Genomic DNA, 18,018 nt, shown 5'->3' with positions numbered 1-18,018 from the left:
AAATATCTGCTGGGGAACTTCTGGGAAGATTTTTGCATTCCTGAAAAAAGAGATAGAACTAGCTGACATGTCCTTGTTTATGCCTTGAATATGACCATAATATTTGAAGATGGGATAACATCTTATGACCTTAGAAGGAAGTTAAACGTGGATCCCTGGAGATATCACCTCTGGTATATTTGACTTGTTGAGTCATTGTGAACTGTAACACATCTTTATATTATTAGTTTATGAGAAAAATAAATCCTCTATTCATTAAACCTTTGAGATGGGTTTTATGTTACTTGTAGCAAGAAATGCTACTAACTGATCAACACAACAAAACTATTTTCCTGGAATCCTCATAAAAGAATTAATTATTTTATATTACATATTATTGAGATGTGTTGTTGTTAGTTCCCATTTGAGCTGATTCTGGTTCATTAGGGCATTAATAAATAACAACCCTGTTCCCTGTATTTGGAACCATTTGAAAGTCGCAGTATTCATATGGAGATGGAAATATTAATATTATTACAGCTTTACATCGGAGAAGGTGATTTTTGTCTGGAGGTAAGCGTGATTGTTAATATAGGCTCCATATTTTGACAGATTTAATTTCATTTAAATATGGGCAATTGGACAATCACTGGCCTTGAGCATCCATGAAAAGCTTACATTGTGGAAGAGCCAAGAATCTGTCTTCTTTACAAGGAGAGAAGTCCCAAAGAAGAAAAAAAGGAGAGGGCTGAGGCATAAATGTTTAGTTTGTTCTTCCAAGTTCACCAATCAGCAAAGAGTAGCAATGTATCAGGAGAACATAGCCTTTTGGCATGCCTTGTAATTTTTTTGTTGAAGGCCACACAAGATATATTGAGTAGTAGGAGTGAGGTAAAATGAGGCCTGTAGTGTAAGGTTTTATGTTAATCTAGCTAGAAGTTGGTCTATGTTTAATATTTGCTGTGGCTATAGAAGCCAGGGGCTTCAAATTCCTCTGGTGTCCTTGATTTTGTCTCCCCTGTTGTCTTTGAACTTCCCTAAGAACTCTTCCTTCAATAGGGCCCGTGGCTTGGAGCTTTTTCAAGTTTAATCTGCTGTTATTATACTGGAGCCCTGTTGATGTAGTGGTAAATTGTTGGAGAGGAGGAATGTCCTATAACCTTATGATTAAACCTCAGTCTTTTTTTTTTTTTTTTTTATAATAATTTTTATTAAGCTTCAAGTGAACGTTTACAAATCCAATCAGTCTGTCACATATAAGTTTACATACATCTCACTCCCTACTCCCACTTACTCTCCCCGTCTTGAGTCAGCCCTTTCAGTCTCTCCTTTCTTGACAATTTTGCCGGCTTCCCTCTCTCTCTATCCTCCCATCCCCCCTCCAGACAAGAGTTGCCAACACAATCTCAAGTGTCCACCTGATATAATTAGCTCACTCTTCATCAGCGTCTCTCTCCCACCCGCTGACCAGTCCCTTTCATGTCTGATGAGATGTCTTCAGGGATGGTTCCTGTCCTGTGTCAACAGAAGGTCTGGAGAGCATGACCACCGGGATTCCTCCAGTCTCAGTCAGACCATTAAGTTTGGTCTTCTTATGAGAATTTGGGGTCTGCATCCCACTGCTCTCCTGCTCCCTCAGGGGTCCTCTGCTGAGCTCCCTGTCAGGGCAGTCATCGATTGTGGCCGGGCACCAACTAGTTCTTCTGGTCTCAGGATGATGTAGGTCTCTGGTTCATGTGGCCCTTTCTGTCTCTTGGGCTCTTAGTTGTCATGTGGGCTTGGTGTTCTTCATTTTCCTTTGCTCCAGGTGGGTTGAGACCAATTGCTGCATCTTAGATGGCTGCTTGTTAGCATTTAAGACCCCAGACGCCACATTTCAAAGTGGGATGCAGAATGATTTCATAATAGAATTATTTTGCCAATTGACTTAGAAGTCCCCGCAAACCATGTTCCCCAGACCCCCGCGCTTGCTCCGCTGAGCTTTGAAGCATTCATTTTATCCCGGAAACTTCTTTGCTTTTGGTCCAGTCCAATTGAGCTGACCTTCCATGTATTGAGTGTTGTCTTTCCCTTCACCTAAAGCATTTCTTATCTACTGATTAATCAATAAAAAAACCCTCTCCCACCCTCCCTCCCTCCCCCCCTCGTAACCACAAAAGTATGTGTTCTTCTCAGGTTTACTATTTCTCAAGATCTTATAATAGTGGTCTTATACAATATTTGTCCTTTTGCCTCTGACTCATTTCGCTCAGCATAATGCCTTCCAGGTTCCTCCATGTTATGAAATGTTTCAGAGATTCGTCACTGTTCTTTATCGATGCGTAGTATTCCATTGTGTGAATATACCACAATTTATTTACCCATTCATCCGTTGATGGACACCTTGGTTGCTTCCAACTTTTTGCTATTGTAAACAGAGCTGCAATAAACATGGGTGTGCATATATCTGTTTGTATGAAGGCTCTTGTATCTCTAGGGTATATTCCGAGGAGTGGGATTTCTGGGTTGTATGGTAGTTCTATTTCTAACTGTTTAAGATAACGCCAGATAGATTTCCAAAGTGGTTGTACCATTTTACATTCCCACCAGCAGTGTATGAGAGTTCCAATCTCTCCGCAGCCTCTCCAACATTTATTATTTTGTGTTTTTTGGATTAATGCCAGCCTTGCTGGTGTGAGATGGAATCTCATCGTAGTTTTAATTTGCATTTCTCTAATGGCTAATGACCGAGAGCATTTTCTCATGTATCTGTTGGCTGCCTGAATATCTTCTTTAGAGAAATGTGTGTTCATATCCTTTGCCCACTTCTTGATTGGGTTGTTTGTCTTTTTGTGGTTGAGTTTTGACAGAATCATGTTGATTTTAGAGATCAGGCGCTGGTCGGAGATGTCATAGCTGAAAATTCTTTCCCAATCTGTAGGTGGTCTTTTTACTCTTTTGGTGAAGTCTTTAGATGAGCATAGGTGTTTGATTTTTAGGAGCTCCCAGTTATCGGGTTTCTCTTCATCATTTTTGGTAATGATTTGTATTCTGTTTATACCTTGTATTAGGGCTCCTAGGGTTGTCCCAATTTTTTCTTCCATGATCTTTATCGTTTTAGTCTTTATGTTTAGGTCTTTGATCCACTTGGAGTTAGTTTTTGTGCATGGTGTGAGGTATGGGTCCTGTTTCATTTTTTTGCAAATGGATATCCAGTTATGCCAGCACCATTTGTTAAAAAGGCTGTCTTTTCCCCAGTTAATTGACACTGGTCCTTTGTCAAATATCAGCTGCTCATACGTGGATGGATCTATGTCTGGGTTCTCAATTCTGTTCCATTGGTCTATGTGTCTGTTGTTGTACCAATACCAGGCTGTTTTGACTACTGTGGCTGTATAATAGGTTCTGAAGTCAGGTAAGGTGAGGCCTCCCACTTTCTTCTTCTTTTTCAGTAGTGCTTTGCTTATCCGGGGCTTCTTTCCCTTCCATATGAAATTGGTGATTTGTTTCTCTATTCCCTTAAAATATGACATTGGAATTTGGATCGGAAGTGCGTTAAATGTATAGATGGCTTTTGGTAGAATAGACATTTTTACTATGTTAAGTCTTCCTATCCATGAGCAAGGTATGTTTTTCCACTTAAGTATGTCCTTTTGAATTTCTTGTAGTAGAGCTTTGTAGTTTTCTTTGTATAGGTCTTTTACATCCTTGGTAAGATTTATTCCTAAGTATCTTATCTTCTTGGGGGCTACTGTGAATGGTATTGATTTGGTTATTTCCTCTTCGGTGTTCTTTTTGTTGATGTAGAGGAATCCAAGTGATTTTTGTATGTTTATTTTATAACCTGAGACTCTGCCAAACTCTTCTATTAGTTTCAGTAGTTTTCTGGAGGATTCCTTAGGGTTTTCTGTGTATATAATCATGTCATCTGCAAATAGTGATAACTTTACTTCTTCCTTGCCAATCCGGATACCTTTTATTTCTTTGTCTAGCCTGATTGCCCTGGCTAAGACTTCCAACACGATGTTGAATAAGAGCGGTGATAAAGGGCATCCTTGTCTGGTTCCCGTTCTCAAGGGAAATGCTTTCAGGTTCTCTCCATTTAGAGTGATATTGGCTGTTGGCTTTGCATAGATGCCCTTTATTATGTTGAGGAATTTTCCTTCAATTCCTATTTTGGTAAGAGTTTTTATCATAAATGGGTGTTGGACTTTGTCAAATGCCTTTTCTGCATCAATTGATAAGATCATGTGGTTTTTGTCTTTTGTTTTATTTATGTGATGGATTACATTAATGGTTTTTCTGATATTAAACCAGCCTTGCATACCTGGTATAAATCCCACTTGATCAGGGTGAATTATTTTTTTGATGTGTTGTTGGATTCTATTGGCTAGAATTTTGTTGAGGATTTTTGCATCAATGTTCATGAGGGATATAGGTCTATAATTTTCTTTTTTTGTAATGTCTTTACCTGGTTTTGGTATCAGGGAGATGGTGGCTTCATAGAATGAGTTGGGTAGTATTCCATCATTTTCTATGCTTTGGAATACCTTTAGTAGTAGTGGTGTTAATTCTTCTCTGAAAATTTGGTAGAACTCTGCAGTGAAGCCGTCCGGGCCAGGACTTTTTTTTGTTGGGAGTTTTTTGATTACCGTTTCAATCTCTTTTTTTGTTATGGGTCTATTTAGTTGTTCTGCTTCTGAATGTGTTAGTTTAGGTAGGTAGTGTTTTTCAAGGAATTCATCCATTTCTTCTAGGTTTTCAAATTTGTTAGAGTACAATTTTTCATAATTATCTGATATGATTCTTTTAATTTCATTTGGTACTGTTGTGATGTGGTCCTTCTCATTTCTTATTCGGGTTATTTGTTTCCTTTCCTGTATTTCTTTAGTCAGTCTAGCCAATGGTTTATCAATTTTGTTAATTTTTTCAAAGAACCAGCTTTTGGCTTTGTTAATTCTTTCAATTGTTTTTCTGTTCTCTAATTCATTTAGTTCAGCTCTAATTTTTATTATTTGTTTTCTTCTGGTGCCTGATGGGTTCTTTTGTTGCTCACTTTCTATTTGTTCAAGTTGTAGGGACAGTTCTCTGATTTTGGCTCTTTCTTCTTTTTGTATGTGTGCATTTATTGATATAAATTGACCTCTGAGCACTGCTTTTGCTGTGTCCCAGAGGTTTTGATAGGAAGTATTTTCATTCTCGTTGCTTTCTATGAATTTCCTTATTCCCTCCTTGATGTCTTCTATAACCCAGTCTTTTTTCAGGAGGGTATTGTTCATTTTCCAAGTATTTGATTTCTTTTCCCTCGTTCTTCTGTTATTGATCTCTAGTTTTATTGCCTTGTGGTCTGAGAAGATGCTTTGTAATATTTCGATGTTTTGGACTCTGCAAAGGTTTGTTTTATGACCTAATATGTGGTCTATTCTAGAGAATGTTCCATGTGCGCTGGAAAAAAAAGTATATTTTGCAGCAGTTGGGTGGAGAGTTCTGTATAAGTCAATGAGGTCAAGTTGGTTGATTGTTGTAATTAGATCTTCCGTGTCTCTGTTGAGCTTCTTACTGGATGTCCTGTCCTTCTCCGAAAGGGGTGTGTTGAAGTCTCCTACTATAATTGTGGAGGTATCTATCTCGCTTTTCAGTTCTGTTAAAATTTGATTTATATATCTTGCAGCCCTGTCATTGGGTGCGTAAATATTTAATATGGTTATGTCTTCCTGATCAATTGTCCCTTTTATCATTATATAGTGTCCTTCTTTATCCTTTGTGGTGGATTTAAGTCTAAAGTCTATTTTGTCAGAAATTAATATTGCTACTCCTCTTCTTTTTTGCTTATTGTTTGCTTGATATACTTTTTTCCATCCTTTGAGTTTTAGTTTGTTTGTGTCTCTAAGTCTAAGGTGTGTCTCTTGTAGGCAGCATATAGATGGATCGTGTTTCTTTATCCAGTCTGTGACTCTCTGTCTCTTTATTGGTGCATTTAGTCCATTTACATTCAGGGTAATTATAGATAAATAAGTTTTTAGTGCTGTCATTTTGATGCCTTTTTATGTGTGATGTTGACAATTTCATTTTTCCACATACTTTTTTGTGCTGAGGCGTTTTTCTTTGTAAATTGTGAGATCCTCACTTTCATAGTGTTTGACTTTATGTTAGTTGAGTCGTTATGTTTTTCTTGGTTTTTGTCTTGAGTTATAGAGTTGTTATACCTTTTTGTGGTTACCTCATTATATACCCCTATTTTTCTAAGTAAAAACCTAACTTGTATTGTTCTATATCGCCTTGTATCACTCTCCATATGGCAGTTCAATGCCTCCTGTATTTAGTCCCTCTTTTTGATTATTGTGATCTTTTACCTATTGACTTCCATGATTCCCTGTTATGTGTATTTTTTTTTTTAATTAATCTTAATTTGTTTGTTTTTGTGATTTCCCTATTTGAGTTGATATCAGGACGTTCTGTTTTGTGACCTTGTGTTGTGCTGATATCTGATATTATTGGTTCTCTGACCAAACAATATCCTTTAGTATTTCTTGTAGCTTTGGTTTGGTTTTTGCAAATTCTCTAAACTTGTGTTTGTCTGTAAATATCTTAATTTCGCCTTCATATTTCAGAGAGAGTTTTGCTGGATATATGATCCTTGGTTGGCAGTTTTTCTCCTTCAGTGTTCTGTATATGTCGTCCCATTCCCTTCTTGCCTGCATGGTTTCTGCTGAGTAGTCAGAACATATTCTTATTGATTCTCCCTTGAAGGAAACCTTTCTTTTCTCCCTGGCTGCTTTTAAAATTTTCTGTTTATCTTTGGTTTTGGCGAGTTTGATGATAATATGTCTTGGTGTTTTTCTTTTTGGATCAATCTTAAATGGGGTTCGATGAGCATCTTGGATAGATATCCTTTCGTCTTTCATGATGTCAGGGAAGTTTTCTGTCAGAAGTTCTTCAACTATTTTCTCTGTGTTTTCTGTCCCCCCTCCCTGTTCTGGGACTCCAATCACCCGCAGGTTATCCTTCTTGATAGAGTCCCACATAATTCTTAGGGTTTCTTCATTTTTTTTAATTCTTTTATCTGATTTTTTTTCAGCTATGTTGATGTTGATTCCCTGGTCCTCCAGATGTCCCAGTCTGCATTCTAATTGCTCGAGTCTGCTCCTCTGACTTCCTAGTGTGTTGTCTAATTCTGTTATTTTATTGTTAATCTTTTGGATTTCTACATGTTGTCTCTCTATGGATTCTTGCAACTTATTAATTTTTCCAGTATGTTCTTGAATAATCTTTTTGAGTTCTTCAACAGTTTTATCAGTGTGTTCCTTGGCTTTTTCTGCAGATATCCTAATTTCATTTGTGATATCATTAAGCATTCTGTAAATTAGTTTTTTATATTCTGTATCTGATAATTCCTAAATTGTATCTTCATTTGGGAAAGATTTTGATTCTTTTGTTTGGGGGGTTGGAGAAGCTGTCACGGTCTGCTTCTTTAAGTGGTTTGATATGGATTGTTGTCTCCGAGCCATCACTGGGAAACTAGTTTTTCCGGAAAATCCGCTAAAAAAAAACTGCAGTCAGATCCCTATCAGAGTTCTCCCTCTGGCTCAGGCTATTCAGATGTTAATGAAGCCGCCTGGGGAGGGTGGGGGAGGGAACAGAGAGATAGGAGAGTAGCACCTCAGAATATAGCCAGAGTTGCTTGTCTTGCTTGGAATGACTATTATATCTGAGATTCCCGCGGGCGCGTCGCCTATGTGTGCTGTCTGTGCGGAGATTGCCCCCGGGGGGTCTGGCCCGCTGGAGTCACGGTCAGATCCTCCGCTTCCAGCCCCACGCCCAGCGTCAAGGCTCCCCTACTGGGACGGTGCACTCTCGACTCCAAAATCAGTCGCTGCCTCCCGGGGACTTCTCGTCCCTCCAGCCGCGTGGCCGTGCCGCCCCCGTGAACCAGGTGGGCCCCCTCCCGGGGTTAGTTCAGATGGGTGGAGTAGCTCCCCGTGCTTGTGCCGCGACCGAGTGTCCCGGCTGGAACGCTGTTCTCCCCGCTCCAATACCAGTCGCTGCCCCCGGGGACTTCTCCTACCGGCTGCGTCCCACGCCGCCCGCGCGACCCGGATGGTCACCTTCCCGGGGTTAGTTCAGGGGGTGGAGCAACTCTCCGTGTTTATGGCGTACCTGCGTGCAGTCCAAATCCCTGTGGGACGGTTCCCCGGCTCGGATGCTACTCTTTCTGCTCCAAGATCAGTCACTGCCTCCCGGGGACTTCTCCTAACGGCTGCGTCCCACGCCGCCCGTGGAACCGGCTAGTCCCCCTCCCGGGGTTAGTTCAGGGGGGTGGAGCAGGTCTCTGTGCTTGTGCCGTACCTGACTGGTACGCTGGCTCCAGGCTCTGGAAACAATTGCTGCTTCCCCGTATTAGTTCGTTCTCCGTCTCTAAATCTGTGTTTGTTGTTCAGGGTTCGTAGATTGTTATGTATGTGATCGATTCACTTGTTTTTCCGTGTCTTTGTTGTAAGAGGGATCCGAGGTAGCGTCTGCCTAGTCCGCCATCTTGGCTCCCAACCTCAGTCTTTTAATGGGCCTATGTTTCTGGGCTGTGACCTTCACGAGTGTGTCTTAGCTTATCCATGCCACCCCTTACGTGAGACAGGAAGGCTAGAGGAGGTGGAAATTGGGTAATTGCCCTTCCTCTAGCTGATTATATTCTGTACTCCACTGTTCTCATACACATGCCCAGTTATATTTAAGAAATTAAGTCCTTTGAAATTACTTTTGCATGTTACCATTACGAATAATTTATTTTTCTGGATCTTTTGACAAAACTGAAGAAATGTGTTTAAGTCATTGTGGGGGGTAAAAATAAGTAATATAATCTATATCTAATCCTAGTTTTTTCATTGGCATACCTGGGTGGTGCCAATGGGTAACATGTTCAGCTGTTAACCCAAAGGTTGGAGGTTCAAGTCCACCCAGAGAAACCTAGGAAGAAAGGCCTGACAATCTAATTGAGAAAAAATAGCCACTGAATACTAGATGGGACACAGCTCTATTCAGACACACATGGGGTCACCATGGATCAGAATCTGCTTGACAGCAATTGGTTAGTTCTTTCATCAGTTAGCTGTGAGATTTGTATATATCATTTAATGACTGAGTGTCGGAAGGACATCATTTCCCTCCGGTGTGAAGAATAAGAACAAAAAGTGCAGAGAACTCCTGTTACCGTGTTCTTCCATAAAACTATTATGACCTTTCATTCATTTTAAACTACATTTTTATTATGTTTCTTATTAATATATTTGAAACATGATTATTTTATTTACTTCCTTTTCTAATTATCTTTTTAAAATTTCATTGAAAATATATAAGCATTTTATAAAAACTATTTTGAATGAATCTGTACAGTGACAGCTGTTGAAGGTGTACTAAGTGAATTTAATAAGCAGAACTAATAATTAGTTTTAACAGTGTTTAAAATGTTATGAAGTTTTAGGCCTGTGAATGCTCTATTAGCTTCCATTAGCTGAAAGGTATCAGTGAGATGAGGGTTGTAGGAGGACAGATACTGAAGGTACTGGTAGATGGATAAATTATATGGCATTCATGCCATCTTTTGGGGGAAAGATTTATAACTATGACTATAACTACAACTATAACTAACTATATAGGTATGTTGTTGTGTGTTCACGAGTTGATTCTGACTTATAACCAAAAAACCAAACCCATTGCTGTTGAGTCAATTACGACTCATAGCAACTCTACAGGACAGGTTAGAACTGCCCCATAGGGTTTCCTACACTGTAGTCTTTACAGGAGCAGATTGCCAGGTCTTTTCTCCTGAAGAGCAGCTGGTGGGTTCAAACCCCTGACCTTTCAATTAGCAGACAAGTGCTTAACCATTGCACCACCAAGGCTCCTTAGATATAGACATAAATATATGGATGTGTATGTACATGTATGCATATATGTGCACATTTGTGTGTGTGTATGTGTACACCATGACACATGATATTTAGTTTAAACAATATAATAGAAGCAATATTTATGCAGCTTGATTTCTTTTTTAAACCTTCAGTATTTAGGGCTTTAAATTCCTTGCATTATCAATATTTCTCTAATTAGTAAAAAGAGAATAACTATATATTGTCAGCTACCATTGAAAGTTCTCCACAGTATTCTTAAGTATCTTATTTCCCTGGGTCCAAACACATAATTAGAAATTACAAAATTGCTATGAAAGAAAAAGGCAGATTGCAAGACTCAGAAGTTGTTGTGAAGGAAAAAGTATTATTTTTCCAGTAGTAAAGAATGTCTTTTTCTTTAATTCTTGGGTTTTCATTTTTCCACATTTATTTTCAGGAAAATTAACATGACTTTGTTTTTCACCTCTGAAACAGCTTGATTTTGGAGAGAGAAAACCACAGAACATAAGCACAGCGTGTGAGAAATGCCCTTTCACGTGATGGGAGATTTTCACAAGAAGGGAACTATCTTGTTCATGCTAAGAAATTGCATTAAATTATACTGTAGAATATGCAGTAATCTATGTCATCACTCTAGTAGTAATGACGCCATATTTTTTTAAAAATATAGTAATACTTGATTTAAGGAGAAGGATAAACATGTCAATAGACATTCTTAAAATTTCTGAGAAACCTAAAAGTTTAATTTGATCTAACACAATCCTATGCTGCTATTTATCCCCCTCTGGGGGTGGGGTCCTGGTGGTGCAGTGATTAAGAGATTGGCTGCTACAATTGAGCAAGTAGAAGCTAGAATTTCTGAACTCAAAGATAAATCACTTGGCACTAATATATTTGAAGAAAAATCAGAAAAAAAGAACTTAAAAAAATGAAGAAAACTTAAGAATCATGTGAGACTCTATCAAGAGAAATAACCTACGAGTGACTGGAATACCAGAACAGGGAGGGATAACAGAATATACAGAGTGAATTGTTGAAGGTTTGGTGGCAGAAAACTTCCCTGATATCTTGAAAGATGAGAAGATATTAATCCAAGATGTCCATTGAACTCCAAGTAAGGTAGATCTTAAAAGAAAGTCACCAAGATATATTATAATCAAATTTGCGAAAACCAAAGATAAAGAGACAATTATAAGAGGAGCGAGGGATAAAGGAAAGTCACCTACAAAGGGGGACCAATAAGAATAAGCTCAGACTACTCAGCAGAAACCATGCAGGCAAGAAGACAATGGGATGACATATTTTAAAAAATTGAAGGAAAAAAATTGCTTACCAAGAATCATATACCCAGCAAAAATGTCTCTTAAATATGAAGGTGAAGTTAGGACACTTCCAGATAGACACAAGTTGAGGGAATTTGTAAAAACCAAACCAAAACTGCAAGAAATACTAAAGGGAGTTCTTTGGTTAGAAAATCAATAATATCAGGTATCAACCCAAGACTAGAACAATGGCCAGAGCAACCAGAAGTCAACCCAGAGAGGGAAATCCACAAAAACAAAGCAAGATTATTAAAAAAAAAAAAAAAAAGCTCAAAACAGGATAACAGCAATGTTATTATATAAAAGAAGACAACATTAAAATAATAAAGAGGGACTATTTTTTTTTTTTTTTTTAAGAAATGTAATCATACACCTTCCATATGGAGAGGAAGATATGGTGATATGAAGAAATAAAACTTAGGTTTAAATTTATAAAAATAGAGGTAAATAGTAAGGTAACCACAAAGGAGACAAACTATCCTACTCATTGAATAAAATACAAGAAAAAAATAGAAACTCAGCAGAAACAAAATCAACAACAACAACAACTATGAGAAAAGGACAATATATAATCTACTCAGCAAACAAAATTAAGTGGGAAAAAGAAACCGTCAACAACACAGAAAAAAAAAAGACATCAAAATGATAGCACTACATTCATACCTATCCATAATTACCCAGAATGTAAATAGACTAAATGCACCAACAAAGACACAGAGAGTGGCAGAATGGATTAAAAAACAAGATCCGTCTATATGCTACCTACAAGAGACACACCTTAGACTTAGAGACACAAACAAACTAAAACTCAAAGGATGGGAAAAAATATATCAAGCAAACAATCAAAAAACAGCAGGAGTGGCAATATTAATTTCTGACAAAATAGACTTTGAAGTTAAATCCATCAGAAAGGATAAGAAAAGACACTATATAATGATTAAAGGGACAATACACAAAGAAGATATAACCATATTAAATATTTATGCACCCAATGACAGGGCTGCAAGATACATAAAACAAATTCTATCAGCACTGAAAAGTGAGATAGACAGCTCCACAAAAATAGTAGGAGACTTCAACACAACACTTTCAGAGAAGGACAGGACATCCAGAAAAAACTCAATAAAGACATGGAAGATCCAAATGCCACAATCAACCAACTTGACTTCATAGACATACACAGAACACTCCACCCAACAGCAACCAAGTATACTTTCTTTTCTAGTGCACGTGGAACATTCTCTAGAATAGGCCACATATTAGTTCATAAAGCAAGCCTTAGCAGAATCCAAAACAGTGAAATATTACAAAACATCTTCTCTGACCATAAGGCCATAAAAGTAGAAATCAATAACAGGGAAAAGAAATCAAAGACTTGGAAAACTGAACAATACCCTGCTCAAAAAAGACTGGATTATAGAAGACATTAAGGATGGAATAAAGAAATTCATAGAATCCAGTGAGAATGAAAACACTTCCTATCAGAACCTTTGGGACAGAGCAAAAGCAATTTTCAGAGGCCAATTTGTATCAATAAATGCACACAATCCAAAAAGAAGAAAGGGCCAAAATCAGAGAATTATCCCTACAACTTGAACAAATAGAAAGAGAGCAACAAAAGAAACCCTCATGCACCAGAAGAAAACAAATAATAAAAATTAGAGCAGAACTAAATGAAATAGAAAACAGGAAAACAATTGAAAGAATTGTTTGTAACATGACCAAAAGATGTTTTTAAAAAAAAAAAAAAATCAACAAAATTGATAAACCACTGGCCAAGCTGACAAAAAAAAAAAAAAAAAAAAAACAGGAGAGGAAGCAAATAACCCAAATAAGCAATGAGATGGGTGATATTACAACAGACCAAACTGAAATTAAAAGAATCATATCAGATTACTATGAAAAATTGTACTCTAACGAATTTGAAAACCCAGAAGAAATGGATGAATCCTTAGAAACACCCTACCTACCTAAACTAAAACAAACAGAGGTAGAACTAAATAGATCCATAACAACAGAAGAGATTGAAAAGGCAGTCAAAAAACTCCCCCCCCCCCAAATAAAAATAAGCCCTGGTCTGGACAGCTTCACTGCAGATTTCTACAAAACTTTCAGAGAAGAGTTAACACCACTACTACTAAAGGTATTTCAGAGCACAGAAAAGGACGGAATACTACCAAACTCATCCTATGAAGCCACCATATCCCTGATACCAAAACCAGGTAAGGACGCCAAAAGAAAAGAAAATTATAAACCTATATCCCTCATGAATATAGATGCAAAATCCTCAACAAAATTCTAGCCAATAGAATTCAACAACATATCAAAAAAATACCAGGTATGCAGGGATGGTTCAACATTAGAAAAACAATTAATGTAATCCACCACATAAATAAAACAAAAGACAAGAATCACGTGATTTTATCAGTTGATGCAGAAAAGGCATTTGACAAAGTTCAACACCCATTCATAATAAAAACTCTCAGCAAAATTCCTCAACATAATAAAGGGCATTTATACAAAGCCAACAGCCAACATCACCCTAAATGGAGACAGCCTGAAAGCATTCCCAATGAGATCGGGAACCGAACAAGGATGCCCTTTATCACTGCTCTTATTCAACATTGTGTTGGAGGTCCTAGCCAGAGCGATTAGGTTAGATAAAGAAATAAAGGACATCTGGATTGGTAAGGAAGAATTAAAAGTATCTCTATTTGCAGATGACATGATCTTATACACAGAAAACCCTAAGGAATTCTCAAGAAAACTACTGAAACTAATAGAAGAGTTCAGCAGAGTACCGGGATACAAGACAAACATACAAAAATCACTTGGATTCCTCTACACGAACAAAAAGAACTTCAAAGAGGAAATCACCCAATCAATGCCATTTACTGTAGCCCCCAAGAATATAAAATAGTTAGGACTAAATCTTACCAAAGATGTAAAAGACCTATACAAAGAAAACTACAGTACACTTCTGTAATAAACCAAAAGAGACTTACATAAGTGGAAAAACGTATTTTGCTCATGGATAGGAAGACTTGACATTATAAAAATGTCTATTCTACTAAAAGCAATCTATACATTCAATGCAATTCTGATCCAAATCCCAATGACATTTTTTAATGAGATGGAGAAACAAATCACCAACTTCATATGGAAGCGAAAGAGGCCCCAGATAAATAAGGCATTACTGACAAAGAGGAACAAAGTGAGAGGGCTTACTTTACGTGATTTTAGAACCTATTATACCTCCACTGTAGTCAAAATAGCCTGGTACTGGTACAACAACAGATACATAGACCAATGGAACAGAATTGAGAATCCAGACATAAACCCATCTACATGTGAGCGGTTGATATTTGACAAAGGCCCCAAAACAGTTAAATGGGGAAAAGACAGTCTTTTTAACAAATGGTGCTGGCATAACTGGATATCCATCTGCAAAAAAATGAAACAAGACCCATACCTCACTCCATGCACAAAAATGAGCTCAAAATGGATCAAAGACCTACATATAAAATCTAAAACAATAAAGATCATAGAAGAAAAAATAGGGAAAATGTTATGAGCCCTAATACATGGCACAGTGTACAAAACATTATTAAGAATGCAGAAGAAAAACTAGATAACTGGGAGCTCCTAAAAATCAAACACCTATGCTCATCCAAAGACTTCACCAAAAGAGTAAAAAGACTACCTACAGACCGGGAAAAAGATTTTAGCTATGACATTTCCAGTCAGCACCTGATTTCTAAAATCTACATGATACTGCAAAAACTCAACTACAAAAAGACAACCCAACTAAAAAATGGGCAAATGATATGGACAGACACTTCACTAAAGAAGACATTCAGGTAGCTAACAGATACATGAGGAAATGCTCTCCATCATTAGCCATTAGAGAAATGCAGTTCAAAACCACAATGAGATTCCATCTCACTCCAACAAGGCTGGCATTAATTCAAAAAACACAAAATAATAAATGTTGGAGAGGCTGTGGAGAGATTGGAACACTTATACACTGTTGGTGGGAATGTCAAATGGCACAACCACTTTGGAAATTGATTTGGCACTTCCTTAAAAAGCCAGAAATAGAACTACCATAGGATCCAGCAATCCCATTCCTCGGGATACATCCTAGAGAAATAAGAGCATTTACAAGAACAGATATATGCACACCCATGTTTATAGCAGCACTGTTTACAATAGCAAAAAGATGGAAGCAATCAAGGTGCCCATCGATGGATGAATGGATAAATAAATTATGGTATATTCACACAATGAAATACTATGCATTGGTAAAGAACAATGAGGAATCTGTGAAACATTTCATAACATGGAAGAACCTGGAAGGCATTATGTTGAGTGAAATTATTCAGTTGCAAAAGGACAAATATTGTATAAGACCACTATTATAAGAACTTGAGAAATAGTTTAAACTGAGAAGAGAATATTCTTTTGTGGTTGCAAGAGCAGGGAGGGAGGGAGGGTGGGAGAAGAGTATTCGCTAATTAGATAGTAGATAAGAAATACTTTAGGTGAAGGGAAAAGACAACACTCAATACAGGGGAGTTCAGCACAACTGGACTAAACCAAAAGCAAAGAAGTTTCAGGAATAAACTGAATGTTTGAACGCCTGTGTAGCAGTGGCAGGTGTTTGGGAACCATGATTTCAGGAGACATCTAAGTCAAATGGCATAATAAAATCTATTAAGAAAACATTCTGCATCCCACTTTGAACAGTGGCATCTGGGGTCTTACACGCTCGCGAGCAGCCATCTAAGATGCATCAGTTGGTCTCAACCTACCTGGGTCAAAGGGGAATGAAGAACACCAAGGACACAAGGCAGTTATGAGCCCAAGAGACAGAAAAAGCTACATGAACTAGAGACTACATCATCCTGAGACCAGAAGAACTAGATGGTGCCCGGCTACAACTGATGACTGCCCTGAAAGAGAACACAACAGCGAACCCCTGAGGGAGCAGGAGAACAGTGGGATGCAGACCCCAAATTCTCATAAAAAGACCAGACTTATCGGTCTGACTGAGACTAGAAGGACTCTGGTGGTCATGATCCCCAGGCCCTCTGTTGGCCCAGGACAGGAACCATTCCCGAAGACAACTCTTCAGACATGGATTGGACTGGACAGTGGGTTGGAGAGGTTAGGAGTGAGCTTCTTGGATCAGGTGGACACTTGAGACTATGTTGGCATCTCCTGCCTGGAGGGGAGATGAGAGGGTAGAGGGGGTTAGAAGCTGGTGAAATGGACACAAAAAGAGAGAGTGGAGGAAGAGAGCGGGCTGTCTCATTAGGGGGAGAGTAATTGGGAGTATGTAGCAAGGTGTATGTAAGTTTTTATGTGAGAGGCTGACTTAACTTTCACTTAAGGCACAATAAAATTTATTTTTTTTAAAAAAAGAGATTGGCTGTTAACCAAAAGTTCAGCAGATCTAATTCACCAGACACTCCTTGGAAACCATATGGGGCAACTCTCCTCTGTCCTATAGGGTCATTATTTATTGGAATCAACTCGAGAACAACGGGTTTGGTTTTTGGTTGTGGGCAATGGGGCATTTAATTTTAAAATGTAGATAAAAATAAACGTATTACCAGATCTGTGTATTTCATCCAGTCCTATATAATAAGTTTTGAAAACTTTATAATAAATATATGGGACCAGTTTCCTAATCAAGAAATAAACACTTTTTAATGGAAAAAGTTGGCCTTATTCATTTTCCAGATATATGAAGCAAGATTTTTTTTAATATCATAATACGTCTGTCTTTTAAAATTTAAGCTGGAATTATAGCATCATTTCCAATTTTTGATTCTTACCTTCTATTATTTATTTGTTCTTACTTGCTTAAGTTTGAAGAGACGTGAACTTTAGTGACTGACTGTGTCCACAAATGAGCACCAGAGAAGACATGCATAACTAGCAATGACATGGGAGAGCCTGAGATACCCATTCTTCAATTAAGGACAATAATTGAATATGTACTGAGTATTTTCCACGTGTCAAGCGGTGTGCTAGGTCATGAAGTGTTGAATGAGAAGATAAATTTCTAATTGGCTGAAGCTTATATTTCAGTAGAAGTAAGACAGTAAACACGCACAAGTAAATAACTAAACAGATACACAAGTAAAGATCATTGTTTTGGGTTGATGTGACAGGTAGTTACTGTGGGATTCATGAGAGTGGTTAGACACCACCAAAGAGGTGACATTTAAAATGAGACTTGAATGCCAAGAAGGGGTCAGACATGTGAAGAACTGAGGCAAAAGCATTTCAGGAAGAGAACTACAAAAGCCTTAAGTTAGGAACAAGCTTGGTGTGTTGGAGGATAAGATGGAAGAATAGTGAGGGGTGAGCAGAATGAGTGAAATGGGGATTGTTAACACATGACTCTGGAGAGTTTAGCAAGAACAGGCCATATAGGACCCTCAGGCATGCTTAAGGAGTTTAAGTTTTATTCTCGTGCATTTGAAAGCCATCGAAGGGTTTTCACCAAGAGACAAAATTATCTCAATTAAGTTTTAAAGATTATGTGTAGAAAATCAGAAGGAGGGCCCCAAAGTGGAAGAAGACAGATGAGTTTCCAGGCAAAAGATGATGACATGGGGAAAAGTAGATAGGTTATCAGAGGTTCAAGCAGTAGAATCAAAGAAATTGCAGGTGGATTGGCTGTAGAGGATAAGGAATGAAAGGAATCAACAAGTTTTTGATTTTAGCAACTGAATAGGTGGTGGTGTCATTTCAGTGACTGGAAGAGGAGCAGATTTGGGGAGCAGAGAAACAAGATGTCTGTTTTTTCACACTCTGAG

This window comes from Elephas maximus, chromosome 9 (genome assembly GCF_024166365.1).
Source record: "Elephas maximus indicus isolate mEleMax1 chromosome 9, mEleMax1 primary haplotype, whole genome shotgun sequence".
Classification (NCBI taxonomy): domain Eukaryota; kingdom Metazoa; phylum Chordata; class Mammalia; order Proboscidea; family Elephantidae; genus Elephas; species Elephas maximus.
The sequence above is the reverse complement of the archived record's forward strand: the minus strand, read 5'-3'. Positions refer to the sequence as shown.